General features: G+C 49.9%; 1 protein-coding gene across 3 annotated transcripts in view; it reads right to left on the minus strand.

Moving 5' to 3' along the window:
* The window catches only part of IQSEC2 (IQ motif and Sec7 domain ArfGEF 2), a 77,452-nt gene that overhangs the window by 21,939 nt on the left and 40,697 nt on the right, over positions 1-14,816 (minus strand). The gene's annotated exons all lie outside the window — the stretch shown is intronic.

The raw sequence follows: 14,816 nt of genomic DNA on the forward strand, positions 1-14,816 counted from the left end.
ACACCCTAGTGCCATCAAGATTCAGGTCATATGCCACCACTAAGAAGCCCTCCCGAAGCCCTCCTCTAGCCAGAAATGATTGCCGATCCTGTTCAGGGCTCCCACACACAGCACATGTCTGTCCTTCTTTTTATGCAGCAGGTTAGCTTTGGCAAAGCGTGACAGCTATTTGTGTTCCTGACTCCCAGAATCCCAGTACAGGAAGAGAATTTGGTAATCTCTCCGCTAGCACAGAGCACAAGGCCTGGAACAGAGTAGGTGCTCAATGAAAGCTTCTGGAGGGAGGAAGTCAGTGAATGAGCTCTGGTGTCTGCGCTAATAAATCCTCTCACCTGAACTTTGACTTCAGCCTCCAGTCTCCTCTTCCCAATCCGTTCTCCATCCTGTGGCCAGAGAGAGCTTTCCAAAGTAGAAATCTGACCGTTTTGCTCCCCCACTAAAACCCTTCCATGGCTTCTCATAACTCATTCAACAAACAACAACTGAGCCCTTTCTACATGCCAGGCACAGTGCTAGGTGCTGGAAATATAATCGTGAGCAAGACGTGTAAGATTTGTTCCCTCACGGAAGTGACATTCTAGTGGGAGAAGAAGACTATAAATATATACTATCATTTCAGGTAGAGAGAAGTGCTAGGAAGGAAAATACAGCAGGGTGATTAAAGGTGCTGTTTTAGATGCGGTGGTCAGGGAAGGGCTTTTTGAATAAATGGCATATAATCGGAGCCCTGATGGAAGTGAGGGAGTGAGCTGTGTGGTTATCTGACACAAGAGCAGTCCAGACAGAGGGGAGAGCCAGTGAAAAGGCCCTGAGATAGAACTGTGCTTGGCATGTTTAAGGAACAGCCAGGAGGCCAGTGAAGCTGGAGCAGAGTAAACGAGGGGAGAGTGACAGAAGATAAGATCAGAAAGGTAATTGGGGCCAAATTGTGAAGGGCATTGAGCCCACGATAAAGACTTAGGCTTTTGCTCTGATTGAGATGAGCCGAGGAGGGGCGTGATCTACTTAGGTTTTATAGGAATCATCATCCATAGGATAACCTCCAGCTTCCTTACCATAGCTGTGGATGGTTCTCATGACCGGACCTCTGCCTCATATACCCTCTGCCCCTTTACCCCAACCTGGCTACCTCCTGCTCACCCTTCAATATTTAACTCGGGTGTTCCCTTCCATGCCTGCCTGAGCCCTTCACACAGGATTGCTTACAGGTCCCTCCTCTGTGCTGCCAAAGGGCCCTAGAGTCACCTCTATCCCTAGGGCAAGGGCATTAATTGGCTCATTGAAGTCTTACAGTTTACTGAGGCAGGCACCATTAGCCCCATTTTATAGATGAGGACACTGAGGCAAGAGGTGATGTAAACTTGCTCAAGGTCACACAGCTATTAAGTGAGAAAGTCAGGATGCAAACCCAGGGCCTAGGCTGTCTTCTCATGACATCTTGTTGCCTATCCCCACTTCTAGCCCCATGCTGCTCGTGGCTCTCTACCCTTTGGCAGTTCTCCTCTCCCTTCTGTTTTGGTTGCAAAGGTAATAGTGCCAGGGAGGTCAGGCTGTCAACACAGCCCCCCCAAAAAGGACAAAGCTTGAGGGCATCATACACACTGCTAAAGAAATGGGACCTGGGGACGTGGGATCCCTTAACTCAGAACTCCCAAACACTCAGCGCACTTACAGCACACCTTCCCTGCGTCAGGCATTTTCTGCACATTATTTTAACTGCGTGGCAAATGCTGATCACATGGAAAAATCTCTCTTCTCTTTCTTACATCTTACATAGACTCATATTCATTCTCTCTCTCTCTCTCTCTCTCTCTCTCTCTCTCACACACACACACACACACACACACACACACACACACACAGAGAGAGAACATGTTGTGCAATAAGAAGCTGGGCAGACCTAGGTTCAGGTCCTGACAGCCATTTATCCGCTGTGTGAGCCTGGGTGTGTCCCTTTACCTCTATGCACCTCAGTTTCTCATCCGCGTGGAGCTCAAAATGCAATTCCCTCTTTGGATTCCTGCACTTCAGAAAGGGCCTGGGAGATCTGCCTCTCCTGGACTCCTCCCAGCCGGGAGCAGAAGCAAAGAAAACACGCACGCGCGCACACGTGCACCCATGTGTGCTGTCTGCTGGGCTATTCTGTGAGGGAAACTGGGGAGCATCCTCTGCAGCGGGGGGAATAAATCATGTTACACAACTAACCACAGTATAAAGCTGAAAGTTCTCAGGGCTGGGGAACGGAGGAAGTGCTAGGAGAGCTCAGGAGAGATTCCTCCTGCTGGGGGTGGGGCAGGGGTGCTGAGCGGAATAAAAATAAACTCGCACTTACAGCACACCTTCCCTGTGTCAGGCATTTTCTGCACATTATTTTAACTGCATGGCAAATGTGAAGGAAGAATTAGGATTCCGATTTTGCAGGTGAGGAAAAGGCTCTGAGGGGGAAGGTGATGCCAAAGGTCTCAGGACTAGCAAGTGGCAGAACAGGGATTCAAAGCCCAGAGCCTGTGCTAGTTCCCCTGCTGCCTCGAAGGCTTCATGGGGCAGTGGGCGGGGGGAGCTATTGAATAGGGCCTTGCCTAAGAGGAGTTGGTGGAGAGAAGGAGTGAGGGACCTTGTGAGCCAAGACATTACTATGGGGAGAAGTGGGGCAGAACGGGCAGTAGGGATTTGGGGTGGCCTGCCCATGGCGGGGGCACTGACCCACTCCGGCTGCTGCTGTTAATGGGAGGTCTCTCTCTCTCCTTCCCTTTATTGGCACTGACCGGAGCCAGGCAGCCAGCAGAGGATGGGATCAGGATGCAGTTGCCATGGAAATGAATGGGGGCTGTTGCTATGGATACCATAAGATGAGGGCAAGAGGAAGCTAGGGATGCTGAGGACTATCCCCATGACAACTTGGGCTGAAAGCAGGTGGGGGGGGGGACCGGAAGTGAGAGACAAGAAAACAAGACAAGGAGGTCAGCACACCTAGATGAGGCCAGGGGCATTGGGCTCTGGAGGAAGACTGGGCACGGAGACCAGACCCAGAGGGGGGTGGGGGCGGAGGGACTCCAGTCACCTCCCTCTCCCCCGACAGCTTTTCAACAAGCTGTTTCTGCTACCCAATCCCAGCGCCACAGAGACTCCAAACCTGAGGCCAGCCCGGCTTGGCACAGGGACTGGCAGGGGAAGAGGAAGCCATCGGAGGGGCTGATTGGGTACCCAGCAGGCAAACACAGGCTTGGGAGCACACAGATCAGGGTTTGAATCCTGGCTCTGCTTTCTTTGCAGCCCTAAATATAATAGTTGTCATTTACTGAGGACCTACTTTTAGCTAGGCCCAGCAACTCTGCAAGGTCTGGGTTGTTTCCCTTGAAGGGGATAACACAGATGAAGAAACTGGGGTACAGAGAGATGAAGTAATTTGCCCAAAGTCTCAATGCTCAGCAGTGGTGGAGCCAGGAGTCGAATCATCGCTCATGCCTGTACCCACCAGCCCAGCACTGAGCAGCCCCTCTGAGGCCGGGTCCTTGCATTCTCCAGCTCCCTGAGCCTTCCCACAGTGGCACACAGAGGGCCAGATGCTGAGTAAATACTTGTGGAGTGTGTGAGTGAGGAAGCGATCCAGGAGGAAGCAGGAAAGACTGAGGTTAGATGGAAGAAGTGCCTGACTTTGAGAGCAGTGACTCACTGGTTTGGCTGGCCAAGAGTAGAAGATCCACAGAACCGGGATGGACTTTTCGAACCATCTAATTCCACAGATTCAAATTAAGGCTCAAAAAGTCTAAGTGACTTGCTTGCTCAGGGTCACACAGGACGAGAGCCCCAATCCCCTATCTTCCAGGCCAGCGTAACTTTTTAGCTGAATCCATCCAGTCCCCACCCCTGCCCCCCCAGCACCTTTAAGCTCCTAGATGTTGGTGGCAGCAGGCTCCTTGCACTTTCTAGGCAAGGCAAGCTGATCCACAGCACCACGCCTGTGCCCAGGCTCTTACTTTCTTCTGCCCAGGATGTCCTCCCTCTCCCCTCTACCTGCAGCCTTTGTCGGTCTGGCTGAGCTTTTCTGAATCTTGTGGTGCCCTGAGCCAGCCAGCCCTCCTGGGAAGTTGGTTCTGACTCACTCCCACCCCCCACAGAACCTGACAGGGTCAGTTATCCCCCCTCTATGTTTTGTGCACACTCATGTCACAGGCCGTCCTTATCACCGGCTAACTTGAGATTCTCTCTTGAAGTGTCCATTCCCTACACTACTCCCGTTTCCCATGGGCAGTGGTCTGGTATAATTCACCTCTGTGGACCCTCCCTATGCCCAGGCCAGGGCCCAGCAGCCACCTTGGTCCCCTAAGACCACAGGTGGCAGTCATGTGTGTCTGTGTGACCATCCTGTCTGACAACTGTCACCCTAAAAGCCACAGCACCACATGCTCAAAAGCCACTGACACACATTCTTGTGATTATCTCCACCGGGGCACATGCAGAGAGACTGCCAGGCACAGAAAAAGTTGCCACCTCACACAATCAACCTCACACACTCAGAATCCCTCATGCCCAGCCTCACACAATCACATTCCCTCAGATACACAACAGTGCACAGCCTCTCACTCTTCTCTCACCTGCCAGCCTCACGCACACCTGTGCACAGGCACACATGTTCCCCTCACAACAGATAGAAACCTTCCCCTTTCCCATAGCACAGGCCCTCAGCCAATTCAGTTGCCTACACAGGAGTCTACACCCCCATGGCTCCCACAATGGCTATCTGACCTTTAGTTGAGCCCCTGTGCCCCCTAACTTCCTTCTATCTCCAATCAAATGAAGGGTAGAATGGTCTCCCCCTCCACAGCCACAGGTCACCTAGACTCACACGCCCAGCTTGAACAGAGCAATCTATGTATCATTCCCCAACACAACCCCTGGGGCTCTCCACCAGGTTTTGGTCCATGCTGTCTCTGACTCCTTAATGCCTCACCTCTCAAACCATCTATTCAAACCCTTCCCAGCCATCTACTCTTGCCCCTCTTCCTCCAGCAATTCTTGGACACCACCACCCCCAGCCCATCTTGACATCTCCCTACTCTTTGGGCCAGGAACATATTTTGCTCATTACTGAAGCCATATCTGCTCAATCACTTCTGCCCTTCACACCCTGCCTACTTTCCCAAAGGAATTCTCATCTCCCCTGAGAGACGGAGAACTTATGGAGAACACAGCCACTGTCTTACTTTCGGTCCCTCACGGTATTTAGCTTGAGACCTTGTACACAGTAGGTGTTTGAGCAATGCCTGCTGGAAGAGTAAATAAAGGAGAGAGGAAGATAGAGGGAAGGAAGAAGGGAGGGGAGAAATAAATGAGAATTTGAATGAGTGAGTGAGTAGCTGAGTTGAGTGCCTAAGTGAGTCAAGCAACGAGTGAAGAGTGAGGCGAGCCTCTGGAAAACTACCAGGGCATGTGGTGGGGATGCTGAAGGGAGCGGGGAAACAAAGGGGAGGAGGGACTCTCACCTGGGCCTTAATCAAAACAAGAGCCGCCAATCAGTGCACACTTGGCAACTGTGCACTAGACCCTATGCTGAGCTCCTTGTGCTTTTTCTTGCTAATCTTCATGACAACGCAGAGAGGTAGATCTATTCTCACTGTACTCGGGAAGAAAATGAAGCTCAAGGAGAAGAAAATACTTGTTCAAGGTTATACAGAGGGTAAGTGGCAGAACCATAAGGTAAACTCAGATTTGTCTAATGCCAACAAAAAAAAAAAGGGCTCAGAAAGGGAAAGCAGGGGTATGAGCCCACCTGGGAGTCTCCTGGCTTTGCTCCTAACACAGACTCATCATGGAAGGTGTGGGTTCTACAGCGCATAGAGGACACCTTCTGCCTTCCTGCCAACAGCCTCTGGGGATTCTTAGAACTAGCTTTTGGCAGGTGCAGGAAATATTTAGCGTTATTGCGTCTGGGGGCAGTGGCTTTCCCTCAGACTCAGAGATCCCTAAAGCTGTAGAATCAGAACCTTGAAAGTACAGAATCAAGGACTATTAACATCACAGAATGTTAAAATCACACCATCAGAATTTTTTCTAAATGGTAGAATCATGAAATCTTAAAACCACAGTATTGTAGAATCCCCAAATCACAGCATCATAGAAATAGAAACCACAGAATTGGATGGAATGTGTCACTGAATTATCCTCTCTTAAAGTCATGTAATCATAGTTTCTTAAAATTGTACCATCTCAGATTCACAGAATGTCAGAGCTGGAGGAGCCCTTGGAGATCCTCTGGTCCAACCTCCCTCCTCCTTTTACACACGGGGAAACTGGGTAGCAGGGAGGCCAAGCAACGTGTCCAAGTTGGCCAGCTCGCACCACCTCAGGCTGAGGAAGGTGCTAGGCTTGCCCATGGTGAGAGCGCCACATCGTTCATTCATTTATTGAGTGCCTTCTGGGTGTTGACAATAAAATCAAACCCTACTTTCTCTCCCAGCCCCTGTTCCCAGCCCTGGACAGGAAAGAAGGTAAGACCCTGGTGGGGATGGGGAGGAGGGAAGTGGGGTGGGGTGGAACATACATCAGACAGAGAGAAGAGATCAGCTTTTATTGATGGAAATTCTTTTGTACACAGCGACACGCACTCTGAAAGGCCTTTTCCTCCTGATCATATTTACAGAGCGCTATGGGAGTGGCAGGGGGCACGGGACAAGGCCTCCAAGCAGTAGAAGAGATGGCAGCAATGGCCACAGCGAGGGAATGAGCAGGCTGGGTCCCGACCCCGTCTGGTCCTCTAAGCCCTAGGCACCCTGCATCTCTGTTTGTGCTCACAGAGGACAGAGGTAGGTCCTTGGGATGTCATTTGGAGACCTCTCCAGGAGTGGCAGGCTCCAGGGTGCCTGGGAAGTGGGGTGCGGGTATGGGAGGGTCCAGGTTTCAAGCTCCAAGCTCCAAGCTCTGCTGCTCCCACATTTTAGTCAGACCTAGGGCTCCAGCCTTTATAATTTGGGGGCTGGAGTCCAGGGGAGACAGCAGTGAGGGTGGGAATTCCAAGAAGGGGGTGGGTGAGGACGGGGCACGATGCCTGCCCATCTGGTTCCTGAAGCAGGGACGGGGTCCCATGGGGGATCGAGGGGGCAGGGGGCAGGGGGCTGGTTAAGGCTTTTGCTTCTGCATAGAAAATGACCCTTGTCCTCTCAGTTACCGAGAGGAGGGACTACTGCACTCGGAGGCCGGACAGCAGAACTGATGAGCGTCTTCCTCTTCCTCTTCCTCAGTCTCCTCCTCCTCCTCCTCTTCCCTGGGGCCAGGAAGGGCAGGGTAGAGGCCACAGGCGGCGGGTGACAGAGAGAGGCAGAGGCATTAGTTTGCAGAGCAGGGGAGACACAAGAAGGGCTGGAACCAGGGAGGTGGGGCTAGGATGGGGGTTGGAATGGGGAGGCCAGTGTGACCAATGGGGCCACATCCATCTCAGTCTCCAAGGAGCCTGTGCTGGCCCCCCTCCTGGAACGGCCCTCCCCCACACTCAGGCTGGGCTTAGGCTTAAGGTTACACCCAGAGTATGTAAACTCCCTTTCGGACCTGACAGGTGCCCAACCTTAATTTTAACATAAATAATAGCAACCAGCTCTCTGCTGGCACTTTGCATGCGTCATCTCATTTAACCCCTGCAACAACTGTGCAACATTTTAAAGATGAGGGAATTGAAGCTCAGAGAGGTTAGATATCTGCCCAAGGTCACACAGCTGGGTGAGCGGTAGTCAGGATTTAAACCTGGAAGTTCTTGGAGCTACAAGTCTCAAACTCTTCCCAGCAGGTTCTTTGGGTGAACTTGGTACTATCTCTAGAAATCCACCATGCCCTTGAAGGACAAATATTTGTATTTCCTGAAGGCTTCAGGGTCTGGAATGTAGGAGATGCTTAGAAATGGAGCGTGGAAAGTCCACAGCTTTTGAAGCAAACAGACCTGGGTTCCAAGGCCAGCTCTACAGTGCTTCTAGGCTGTGGCCCCAGGCATGTTAATGCCCCTCTTGGAGCTTCAGTTTCCTCATCTGCAAAAATGAGGCTTATGATGCCAACCCCACAGGATTATTGAAAGGACTGGAATACATGTCAAGTGCCTGGCAAACAAGAGTGATGGGAACATGGTGGTGGTTATTGTTAACTGCTCATGAACTGAACCTAATTACCAAGGTGGCCGTTTGCACCCACAAAGAAGCGCCACAGCGGCGGGGAGGAAACATTGCAGGAACAAGCACCTGTTCCTCGGGTCCTGCGGAGCAGTACCAGAGGCCAGTCTGCATGTGGCAGTCACTGGAGCTGGACTACATTTTCATGGGGTGGATGGACAGGCAGGAGGGCTGGGACGGGACCAGGTGTCTTGGGAGTGAAAAGGCTGATCTTCTAGGGATATCCAAAGAAACAGTCTCAGCCCACTCCCAGACCCCCTTGGCTCAGGAGATGTAGGAAATATGGAATCCAGGATACTGGAGGATTGGGAAGACATGGGAAGGAAAGAGAAGGCAAGGGAAGGCACTGCTGTCCATCTGACAGACAAGCGCGTGCAGGGGTGCGCACGCGGGGACACACACACACACACACACACACACACACACACACACATACACACACACCCTCCTCATACTCAGAGCTCCCTCTGACACATTGTTCCACAGAGTCACTGAGTCAGGAAAACCACATGAACCAGTGCTCAAGTCCTGGGCAAGTAGCTCCTCCTTTCAGAGTCCTTTCAGAGTCTCCCATTCCTCATCTATAAAAGGAGAAGGAAACTCCACACCTCTCAAGGCTGTCATGAGGAACAAATGATCTTCTAGTCCCCCTGCTCACTCCCCTCCTATCCAGGCCAGGCCCCTGCTACCCTTCAGCCTGACACTGCAGTCACCTCCTGATTTCTTCTCCCTACTCTCTTGGACCACATTAGCCTTCCTAAAGCCCACCTTTGAGTGTGAATCTCTTCTGCTCAGACACCCACCTTGGCTCCCCTTAGCTTCCTGGATTCCTCTACTTGGCACTCAAGGCTCCCCCACCATATGGCCTCACCTGGCCTTTCCTGTCAGGTGGAAAAAGCCCAGGCTTTAGAGTCAGACAGACCTGGGTTTAAATATCAGCCCCACCACCTACTAGCTGGATGACCTTGAGTCCATTTCTTCACCTCTCTAGGCCTTATTTTCCTTATCTGCAAAATGAGGAAATACCTATTCTGCAGGATGTGGTGGGGATTAAATGAATTCAAGTATGTAAGGCACCTGCCACAGGGTAGGTTTGGTGCCTCATACATGGTAACTATTACTGTTACTGTCAGCATCAGTGGCATCAATGTTATCCCGCCCAGCCTTCATCAGACTAGCTTGTTCGTTATTACATCAGCACGTCCAGCCTTTTTATGCCTCTATGCCTTTGCTGACTCTGTTTCTTCCTTCTGCACAGAGCTTTGCCTGTTGAAATCCTGTCTGAACTTCACAACCCAGCTCAAATGCGGCTTCCTGCAGGAAGTCCTCCCTGACTTCCAACCAGAAGTATTCTTTGCTTCCTCCTAGCTCCAGCATCTGTGCTCTTTGTCAGGGATCTCCATGTGCTGCTTTGAACTTTTCTGCAGCATTTCTTTCACTAATCCCCTCAACGCCCTTGTATTCCCCCGACCACCACTATCTCTGCTTTCCTTCCCTGTGAGAAGAAGAGGGCCCCTATACTATTTAAGGCCAGTCGCTCCACCCAGGCTCTAGAGCCCACCCCTGCTACCACCTCCATAACAATCATCCCCTCTCCCTCCAGTATTTCAACCTCTCCCTCTCTGTTGCCTCCTTCCTACCAACATTTATAGAAGCTCAAGTCTCTCCCATCTGGGAATAAAAACCCTCGATCTGCCCCCACATCTCCCTCTAGCAATCAGTGTCCCTCTCTCCTCTTCACAGCTAAGCTTCTTGAGAAATTCGTCTACACTGGCCATCTCCACTTCAGTACCTCCCACGGGCTCTTCAACCCACTGCAATCTGCCTCGTGCGCCCACCAAGCCACAGAAACTCTTCTTAGTAAGGTCGCCCAGGACCTCCCACTGGTTAAAGCCAATAGACTCTCTCCCACCCTCATCTTACTTCCCCCAGCTGTAACATTTGCCACTCTTAACAAGCCCCCCCCCGTGTGCAGACGGCTCTTTCCTTCCTCTGCTTCCGTGAGCCCACTCCCTGCTGGTTTTCCTCCTACTTCTCGGACCACCCCCAGCTCCTCTTCCTCTCTCCATTCCTTATGTGTTAGTACCTCTTCCCCAGTTCTGCTCTGGTCCTCTTCTCTTTCATTCCACACTCTCTGTCAGTGATCTCATTCCATTCCATAACTTCAGGTATGGCTGAGGACCCCACATCTCTCTCTCTAGCATGGGTCTCTCTCCTGGGTCCCAGACCCATCAAGCCTAAATGCTTGCTGGAAGCTCCACCAAGATGGCCCTTAGGGCCTTCAGAGTTCACAGGGACCTGCATCTTACTGCTGCAAACCTGTCTTCCTGCATTTCCCACCTTTGTGAAAGGCACCACCACCCAGTGGCCCAAGCCCAAAACAAACCTGGAAGTCACCCTAGGTTCTTCCTGCTCCCTTGCCAAGTCAGCCACCGAATCCTGCTGATTCTACCCCCTAAATAGCTCTAAAAGACTACACATGATCTGGCCTCTGCTAACTCATCATCTACTCCCTTTGCCCCTTGCTCACTCTTTCTCCAATCGTACTGGTCTCCCTGCCGTCCCTCACACATAACAAGCACACTCTTGCCTCAGGGCCTTTGCACTCACTGGAACATCATCCCCCAGATAGGTGTGGCACCAGACACATTCTACATATTTAGTTGCTTATTTATTTAGTATCTGTCTCACCCACCGTAAGCTCCATCAGGACAGGCATCTGTTTTGCTCAGTGCTATATCCCTAATGCCCAGCACAGTGTCTAGCACTCGATAAATATTTATTGAATGAGTGAATCCACTGCCAGGCCTGAACACGGGCAACTCACCGTGACCACCCTCAGTCATCTCCACCCCCTACTTCCACCCCCATTATCTATTCAGTCTCTGACTCCAGTTCTCTCTTCTACCCCATCACCTCTCAAATCCATCTCCTCTGCTCCATCCCCACAGCCACTACCTAAGCTTACCTCTCTTGGGTTACTGCAAAAGCCTCCTCCCTAGTCTCCCTTCCTTCTAAAATGCTAATTTGATCATGTTACTTTCCCTCCTCAAGAACGGCTCATGGCTCTCCAGCTGCCTACCACGAGAAAGGACCCTGGGCTCCCCAGACAGCTGTTTGAGGCGTGTCTAACCTCCGCATCAGTATTCAGCCTTACCATTTCTCACCTCCAGGCCTCTGTGTTCGCTCTCAGAGCATCCTCTCTCATCTCTACCACTCAAAATCTTTACAGACCTTGGATGACTGGCTCAAACACTACTTTCTTCAGGAAAATACCTGACTCACAAATCAGAAGTAATTCCTCCCCAAAATACATAGAGAAATAAGTGTCTCCAGTGTCACTCAGAATCTCCGAGAACCAGGAGTAGGATGGAAGTTAGTAATTATATCTGAGACCACGGACTTTGGGTGCTGGGCGAGCATTAATAGAGGTTCCCTTCTCCTCCTGCACTATTACCCTGGACTCATGTCCCTCTGGCCCTCTGCTAACACTGACTCATCCTTGCCTCCTCCCTTTCTCTCACCTGCTGTTGGGTCTATCTCATTAATAACTCTCAAAGAATTTAGATTCCATAATTTGAAATTAAAATGGTTCTTTGTGAATGGTGCCCACGGGAGTAGTGCAACATAGTAGCCCTGCTCCAAGCCACTTCTATGCCAATATCCCAGTGTAGGCCTTCCAGCTGGCCTCCATGCATACGATCCATTTTTCATACCGACTGCTAATGTGGTATGTCTAAAACACAAATTTTACCAAATTTCTCTCCTATTTAGAATCCGTTCACATGATACTTCATCACCAGCAACAATTGGTTGTTAACCTTTTTTGGAGGAACCCAAAACCCTTTAGGCATTTAATGAAGGCCACAAACCATCTCCCCAACAGAAAATGCACACAACTAGACACATACAACATTTTGCATTCAATTTCAGGAGGTTCATGGGCCACCTGAAGCCATTTGGGACCCATGCAACACAGGTTTGTAACAAACCTCTGGCTCTTCCCAACAACATCCAGGTTCTTTTGCATATGCTGTTCCTTCTGCCTGGAACATTCTGCCACACTTCACCCTTCTGCCCCTGACTGCCTCTGACTCATCCTCTAAGACTCAGCTCTTAGGCTGAGTTGACCTGCACCAGCCCTAGGTGGGGCCAGATCTCTTCCACTGGGCTTCCACAGCAGCCCCCCACCCTGTGCTCTCCTCTGCCATAGCCCTCCTCAGTCTCCCCAGCTGACTGGGAATTTGTGGAAGGCAAGAACCATTACCCAGCATAGGCCCTGCCATAGCAGAACTCCCTAAGTGTCTACTGAAACGAACACTAATAACAGCTACCCTGTTTTGAGTACTCATTATGTGCCAGGCACTCAACAACGTGAATACTATTTATGATCTCTTCTACTCCTCAATAAATAAACCCCATGATGTTGGTGTTCTTTTTAACAGATAAGGAACTAGGCTCAGAGATGTGAAGTGAGTTGTTTAAGGTCACCCAGTTAGTGAGTGACAGAGGTGGGATTGAATTGAGACATGTTGGCACCGATGCAAGTATTGGTCCACCATGCTTCCCTGCCCTGCACTGTGAGATTAGGAGATGGTATCAGTAGCAGAATAGGACCAAGAACCAGGGCCAGAATGCCCTCTGGGCTCCATTTCCCAGGGCCGTCTACTCTTATTTTCCCTCCTGTGTCACCTTCATGTCAACACCAGGGACCTGGCTCTCTCTCTCTCTCTCTCTCTCTTTTTTTCTTTTGGCCATGCTGCGAGGCTTGTGGGATCTTAGTTCCCTGAACAGGGACTGAACCCGGGCCCCAGCAGTGAAAGCACCGAGTCCTAACCACTGGACTGCCAGCGAATTCCCTGGCTCTCTCTTCTTATGGTGCGATCCCCTCCATCCTATGTACTACTCTCAGCCTCCTCATCCCAAAGCCCCACTATGGTCAGGCCCATCCTTTGCTCCAGAACCATCCCTAGACACGTACAGCTTTTGGATCCAATCCAATCCAAGGCTACACATTAGCTATGAGGAAAACAAGACATGGGTAGTCCCTGCCCTTCAAGAGTTGATAGTCATCCAGGAGTTTTACATGTACCTTCTCCAATCCTAAAATCAGCCCTGAGAGGTAAATAGGCATTGTCCTCATTGCACAGATGAGGAAATAGAAGCTCAGAGGCTTGCCAAAAGTCGAGCTTGTAAGTAGCGAATTTGGACTTGAATATCCCCCAACTATTTTCCCCCATTAGGTCATCCTGCTTGGAAGAGCCAAAAAGTAGGCAACCATTTCTGGCAGGATTGGGGGATAAAGGAAAGCTATTACTCTTTCAAGACTTAGTACACATGTCCCCTCCTGTAGGGGACAGGTGGGATTAGGTACCCCTCCTCTGGCAGCCCTCTGGGCCTACTTCTGTTCTATCCCAAACCACACTATGCAGTCATTGTCTATGTGTCTCTCTCTCTCCCTTCTAGACTTGAGCTCCCTGACTATAGGACCAGATACAGCTCATTCCCATATACCACCAAGGTTCAACACAAGGCCTAACTGAGAGCAGGCAAAACAAATGCTTGCTGAATGAATCAGGTGGTATTTGAGCAAGTTATTAAAAGGAAAAACAACAGGTGGATACAGGAAAAAGGTATAGAGGAGGAAGGAAACAAGTTAGTAAAGGCAAGGAAATGGGACCAAGAAAAAAGGCCAGTAATTTTAAAATTGTGACAGCGTATGTATAACATTTTTTTCATTGTTGTTATAGGGGTTTTCTTTTCCTTACAAAAATAGGATCATACTATAAGCCCTGTTCTGCAATTTGCTTTTTTCATGTAACAATAAGTCTTAGAGGTCTTTCCAGGTGAGTATCTAGAGATATATCTTTTTCTTTTGATCTGCTACAGAGTATGGATGGATCATGAAGGAAAAGCTGTTTCCTACTGATGGACATGTAGGTTGTTTTAATTGTTTGTTATTATAAACAATGCTGCAATGAACATCTTTGCATATGTCTGAAAGTAGTTTTGAAGGATTCCTAAAAGTTGAATTGCTGGGCAAAGGAATGAATATTTTGTTTAAAATGTAGATAAAAGGTATTTCCGTGGCTTTAACATTTTTATAAACTGGCTAAAAATAAAGATTATTCCTACTCATATAATCCTGTCTTTATTTAAGAAGCATATATCATGCAACCTTTTCATTAAGAGTTGGTTGAGAATGCTACCCTACAAAAGGGCGTGTGATAAAGAGTTGCACAGTATGGCTTATGTTTGCAGTTGGGGTTGGGGTATTTTAGAAAAGGCCTCTGGCTGGCCAAATTGGGGTCTACCTAGTAGTAAAACTCTAGAGAAACCTAACTCTAAGACACAGTTTTCAGCTTGGAAGTATTTGCACATTTAAGTTTCTGGGGGCAGATAACAAACTGGTCCCATAAGAAAATGAAACCAATTCGTACTCTTATCAAGGAATATAAGAGATTCTGTTTCCTAACAACCCTTTCAATCTTTTAAATTTTGGTACTTTAAAATTAGTACTTCGGGGCTTCCCTGGTGGCGCGGTGGTTGAGAGTCCGCCTGCCGATGCAGGGGACGCGGGTTCGTGCCCCGGTCCGGGAGGATCCCGCGTGCCGCGGAGCGGCTGGGCCCGTGAGCCATGGCTGCTGGGCCTGCGCGTCCGGAGCC

This window comes from Physeter macrocephalus, chromosome 21, assembly GCF_002837175.3.
Source record: "Physeter macrocephalus isolate SW-GA chromosome 21, ASM283717v5, whole genome shotgun sequence".
Taxonomy (NCBI): domain Eukaryota; kingdom Metazoa; phylum Chordata; class Mammalia; order Artiodactyla; family Physeteridae; genus Physeter; species Physeter macrocephalus.